This window comes from Hyla sarda, chromosome 3, assembly GCF_029499605.1.
Source record: "Hyla sarda isolate aHylSar1 chromosome 3, aHylSar1.hap1, whole genome shotgun sequence".
In the NCBI taxonomy this organism is placed as follows: domain Eukaryota; kingdom Metazoa; phylum Chordata; class Amphibia; order Anura; family Hylidae; genus Hyla; species Hyla sarda.
Genome location: NC_079191.1, coordinates 86,270,755 through 86,277,366, shown reverse-complemented (window position 1 = coordinate 86,277,366; position 6,612 = coordinate 86,270,755).

Below are 6,612 nucleotides of genomic sequence, written 5' to 3'. Positions count from 1 at the left end.
CACTATAGTGGTCTCTAGACTGTAGCCCTCCAGTTGTTGCTAGGAAACTTACCGGCTTCCGTCGCATCCAGGGAGCCGTCTTCTTCTGCCGCCCGCCGATCACCGTCGCTCCACAGCCTCCGGACGGGTAAGTGAACGTCGGCGCCCGGTCCTCTTCGTTTTCCCCGTTCTGGCCTGCCTATTGTGGGTGGGCAGGACGGGGAAAACGAAAGTAAAGCCCCCCCGCCCCCGATCTGCTATTGGTGGTCGCGTCTAGACCACCAATAGCAGGGATAGGAGGGGTGGCACCCCTGCCACCTCACTCCTATCTTTTCAGGGGGATCGTGGGTGTCTTAGACAACCACGATCCCCCTTAAATTCCGGGTCACCGGGTCACCATAGACCCGTAATGACCCGGAATCGGCGCAAATCGCAAGTGTGAATTCACTTGCGATTTGCGCCGATCGCCGACATGGGGGGGGTCTAATGACCCCTCCCTGGGCATTTGCACGGGGTGCCTGCTGATAGATATCAGCAGTCACCCCGGTCTGGTCCCTGCCCGGCGCGTGGCGGGGACCGAAATTCCCAAGGGCGTATGGATACGCCCTTCGTCCTTAAATACCAGGACGCAAGGTCGTATGCATACGCCCTTCGTCCCCAACAGGTTAAGAGAGTGCTCCTAATATCAGCTCATTGCCTGTATAAAAGACACCTGGAAAGCCAGAAATCTTGCTGATGAATAGAGGATCAAATACTTATTTCACTAAGCAAAATGAAAATCAATTCATAATTTACTTGAACTCTTGTTTTCTAGATTTTTTTTGTTGTTGTTATTCTTTTTTTCACTGTTCAAATAAACCAATTTTTTTAACCCCTTAAGGACTCAGGGTTTTTTCGTTTTTGCACTTTCGTTTTTTCCTCCTTACCTTTTAAAAATCATAACCCTTTCAATTTTCCACCTAAAAATCCATTTTATGGCTTATTTTTTGCGTCGCCAATTCTACTTTGCAGTGACATTAGTCATTTTACCCAAAAATGCACGGCGAAACGGAAAAAAAATCATTGTGCGACAAAATCGAAAAAAAAACGCCATTTTGTAACTTTTGGGGGCTTCCGTTTCTACGCAGTGCATATTTCAGTAAAAATTACACCTTATCATTATTCTGTAGGTCCATACGGTTAAAATGATACCCTACTTATATAGGTTTGATTTTGTCGCACTTCTGGAAAAAATCATAACTACATGCAGGAAAATTTATACGTTTAAAAATGTCATCTTCTGACCCCTATAACTTTTTTATTTTTCCACGTACGGGGCGGTATGAGGACTAATTTTTTGCACCGTGATCTGAAGTTTTTATCGGTATGATTGTTGTTTTGATCGGACTTTTTGATCACTTTTTATTCATTTTTTTAATGGTATGAAAAGTGACCAAAATACGCTTTTTTGGACTTTGGAATTTTTTTGCGCATACGCCATTGACCGTGCGGTTTAATTAATGATATATTTTTAAAGTTCGGACATTTACGCACGCGGCGATACCACATATGTTTATTTATTTATTTTTTACACTGTTTTATTTTTTTTATGGGAAAAGGGGGGCGATTCAAACTTTTATTAGGGAAGGGTTAAATGACCTTTATTAACACTTTTTTTTAACATTTTTTTGCAGTGTTATAGGTCCCATAGGGACCTATAACACTGCACACACTGATCTCCTATGCTGATCACTGGCGTGTATTAACACGCCTGTGATCAGCATTATCGGCGCTTGACTGCTCCTGCCTGGATCTCAGGCACGGAGCAGTCATTCGTCGATCGGACACCGAGGAGGCAGGTAGAAGCCCTCCCGGTGTCCGATCAGCTGTTCGGGACGCCGCGATTTCACCGCGGCGGTCCCGAACAGCCCGACTGAGCAGCCGGGATACTTTCAGTTTCACTTTAGAAGCGGCGGTCAGCTTCGACCGCCGCTTCTAAAGGGTTAATACCACACATCGCTGCGATCGGCGATGTGTGGTATTAGCCGCGGGTCCCGGCCGTTGATGAGCGCCGGGACCGAAGCGATATGATGCAGGATCGCGGCGCGATCCCGTTTCATATCGCGGGAGCCGGCGCAGGACGTAAATATACGTCCTGCGTCGTTAAGGGGTTAAGGTGATGCAACACTAGCCAAGAAGGGTGGACTACGGGTCAGACTAGGGCCAGAGCATTAGAGCCCAACCCCCCACCTATACCGTTGGCCCCACATGTGACCCCCCCCCCCCATATGCCATTTTAGCATTTGGTGTAGATATATTGATATTTAGATTTTTCACTTTTTGTGTATTAGCGATCACTCAGCTTAATAGGGTCTACATTATATTATATTTTATCCTATCTTATTATTAAAAGTTAAGTTTTACAGTAACCCCCCAACATGCGATGGCCCCGACATATGATCAAATCAACATACGATGGCCTCTCAGAGGCAATCGCATGTCGATGTCAGCATCGACATACGATGCTTTTATATGTCAGGGCCATCGCATTAACTGCTATCCGACAGTGCAAAATGCTTAAGCAGCTGTCGCATAGCAGTTTAAGCATCCCGGACAGGTTCACTTACCTATCCCCGCTGCTCCGGGTCCACTTCGCGATCCTCCGGCATTCTCTGCATCTTCTCCGGGGTCTGGGCCTCGCTTTCCGGCGTCGTTATTACGTCGTGCGCATGCCGCCCCGGCGCCGCAACGTAATAACGTCACCAGAAAGCGAGGCCCGGACACGGGAGAAGATGCGGAAAAAGCCGGAGGATCCCGAAGAAGACGGGACAGCATCAAGAGCCCCTGGGACAGCATCGGGAGCCCCTGGGACAGCATCGGGAGCGGTGAAGACGTGGTCCGGAGCGGCGGGGACAGGTGAGTATAACTTCCTATACTTTACATTGCACGAATCCCTCAACATATGATGGATTCGACAAACGATGGGTCGTTTTGAACGGATTACCATCGTATGTTGAGGGACCACTGGATATGCTTTTTCCTCAAACATTTGGTACTTGAATTCATTCGGAGGAAACCTATAAATCTATCTTGGTTGCAGCACCCCATGTTTTGATGCTGCTGATATTGTTCAAATAAACCTGCCATTAAGATTATAGACCGATCATTTCTTTGTCAGAGGGCAAACATACAAAATCATCAGGGGATCAAATATTTTTCTTCATTGTAGATAACACAAGACAAAACCCAAACTGGTATAATATAGCAGCACTAGCTGAACCGATTTTATTATAAGTCAATGTGAAACTGGCAAAATAAACTCTCCTGTACCAAAAACTACCTACATATGTCCCATAATCCCCCCATACTTTTCCACATCTTCCCCTCAACTCTGTTTTTTACAAGATCTACTTCTCTGCTCTTCACTTTTTTTGCAATTTCAGGATGACCTTCGTTTGTTACACCAGTTGTTTTTATTACCGTATTTTTAGCTATATAAAACGCACTTTTTCTTCCCCAAAACTGTGGGGGGGGGGGGGGGGGAGTTGGTGCATCTAATACGGCAAATACACATTAAAACCCTGTCATATCGCGGCAGGCCATAAACGTCCGGGACCCGCGGCTAATACAGGACATCACCGATCGCGGTGATGCCCTGTATTAACCCTTCAGACGCGGCGGTCAAAGCTTACCGCCGCGTCTGAAGCGAAAGTGAAAATAACCCGGCTGCTCAGTCAGGCTGTTCGGGACCGCCACGGTGAAATCGCGGCGTCCCGAACAGCTTACAGGACACCGGGAGGGACCATACCTGCCTCCTTGGTGTCCGATCGGCGAATGACTGCTCCGTGCCGGGATCCCTTGCATGGCCAGTGCTCTACTTCGTCATCATCACATCGTTGCGTGCGTAGCGACGTGATGGCGGCGATGGAGAGCGAGGATCCAGGGCAGCAGAGATGTTTCGGAGCGACGGGGCGATGGAGAGCGACATCCAGGGCAGCGGTGACGGGTCCAGAGCGGCGGGGACACGTGAGTATTACCTCCTATACCAGTGGTCTTCAACCTGCGGACCTCCAGATGTTGTAAAACTACAACTTCTGGCATGCCCGGACAGCCAACGGCTGTCCGGGCATGCTGGGAGTTGTAGTTTTGCAACATCTGGAGGTCCGCAGATTGAAGATCATTGTCCTATACTTTACATTGTATTTGGTTCAGAATCTTATTTTTTCTAGATTTTCCTCCTTTAAAATTGGGTGCATCTTATATGCCGGAGAGTCTTATATGGCGAAAAATACGGTATATGTTCGTGTTGTGTATTTATACCGCTCTGTATGTCATATATACAGCGTCCTGGAAGTTGTTGGTACCATAAAAGAAATAATTAGAATATTGTTTATAAATATAACTATGCAAGTACAAAAAAGAAAATAGTTTAAAAGTCCATGTATATTTCCATTGCAGGCAACGCTAATAGACGCGGGTACAGGGTGATTGCACTGAAGCAAGGCCTACAGCCGTTTCACGTCTCTACCTCCGCTTTCTCCAATATAATACACACATAATGATGCCCACCGTTGCTAGCTGGGTTGCTGCATTCTTAGCACTTTCAGTAATAGAATGTTGGTGGAGCAAAGAGGCGGTGTGATTAATGAGTTGGCGAAGCATTGGCACGGATCTGTAGCCTGCTGCTATGTGAAGTGAGAATCCAAAACCCAGGTGTCATATACATATTGCGGCCCTGGCATCTGCTCATGTAAATTGTGCCTAATGTCACTGTGAACTGATGTACTGAGAAAAAACATTGGATGCACTTTCTCCACCGAAGGTAACAGAGAAGGAGAAAATATTTGCCATAATTGAGACTAAACCACTTAGCTGATCTGAATCCAGCGCCATATAGAATATCGCTGCAGAACTTTTAAATAATATGCCAAGCATTATTATAATAAATGGGAGCGTGCCTTATTAGAAATCCTTGTTGTAGGGTTCTGTAAAACAAACACAACAAGAACGTGGTCTAAAAAGTCAGGAAGTGCTTGAGCCCAAATGCTGATGTGCATTTATAGGGAATAGCAAGTCCTGCACTTGTGGTCCCTTGCTATGGGCAATCCCCAGCAAAAAATGCATACAATGGAGGATGTCTGCAACCGACCACAAGGACCAACATATATCATCCTTACCCGATGAATCGGTGTGTGGATGTGAACATAGAGAAGTACAGAAACACAACATAACATAAATGCACTGGTGTGGTGTGCCCCTGTTTTCTTGCTTATCATGCACAGGCAGGTTTAGGTTAGGTCCTGCATCACTTGAGAAACCTTGGCGTTGGTGTGCGGGCTCAGGTATGTCCTTCGTATAAGGATATACTGGCTAATGTCTCAATTTTACATCAGTTTTGAGGGTTAGCTAATGTCATTGTTACATCCACCACACCAGTGCATTTATGTTATGTTGTAGGGTTCTGTAATCACATTTTTGAACTACTCAATTAATGAAACAATTTAACTGCAAAATACTGAATCCTCTCAAATTATCTGATTAATTATAATAAACATAATTATAATAAGAATATATTAACAACTAGCTGAGTACCCTGAGTTGTCAGGTTTTCCCTTCCTAATCCTTGTTGGGGAGGAAAATCAACAAAGGAGGAAGCTTTTGACTTTATATCCCAACCCCATATCCCGTCCTCATGTCTGAACCTCCTATCATGCCCTCCTCCTATCCCATCCTCCTATCATGCCCTCCTCCTATCCCATCCTCCTATCATGCCCTCCTCCTATCCCATCCTCCTATCATGCCCTCCTCCTATCCCATCCTCCTATCATGCCCTCCTCCTATCCCATCCTCCTATCATGCCCTCCTCCTATCATGCCCTCCTCCTATCATGCCCTCCTCCTATCATGCCCTCCTCCTATCATGCCCTCCTCCTATCATGCCCTCCTCCTATCCCATCCTCCTATCCCATCCTCCTATCCCATCCTCCTATCCCGGCTGTCCCAACGGTCGGACCCCCCCCCCCCCCCCCCGCAATCAAACACTTATCCCCTATCCTGTGGATAGGGGATAAGTGTAATGCCGCTGCAGTTGTCCTTTAATATCTTTAGTCGTTTGGACTTGATGCTGGAACATACACACACATTGGGGGAGATTTATCAAAACTTGTGCAGAGGAATAGGGGTGCAGTTGCCTATGACAACCAATCAGAATGCTTCTTTCATTTTTTCACAGGTGAGTGAGTGTTCTATATAGAAGAAGAATGGCGCAACACTCAAAAAATAACAGTGAATTTATTATTTTTTCAAGCTGCTTTTCAAGGAGCAGTTTTGTTGGACATGAAGGAATAAATTCACCGTTATTTTTTGCATTTTTTGAGTGCTGCGCCATTCTTCTTCTATTGCATGGACTGTGATCTCGTCAGGGCGCTGGCACCGGTAACTCATGGTAAAGTAGTGCTGCATTGATTTTGAGGGGAAAAAAAACCCACATATATGCACACACACATATATATATATATATATATATATATATATATATATATATATAGACAGATATTAATGTTAAATAGGAATATGATTTTTTTTTATATAATAAAAAAGTATATGAATATAATAATATATAAATAATTTTAACTGTTAATAATATGAATTATTT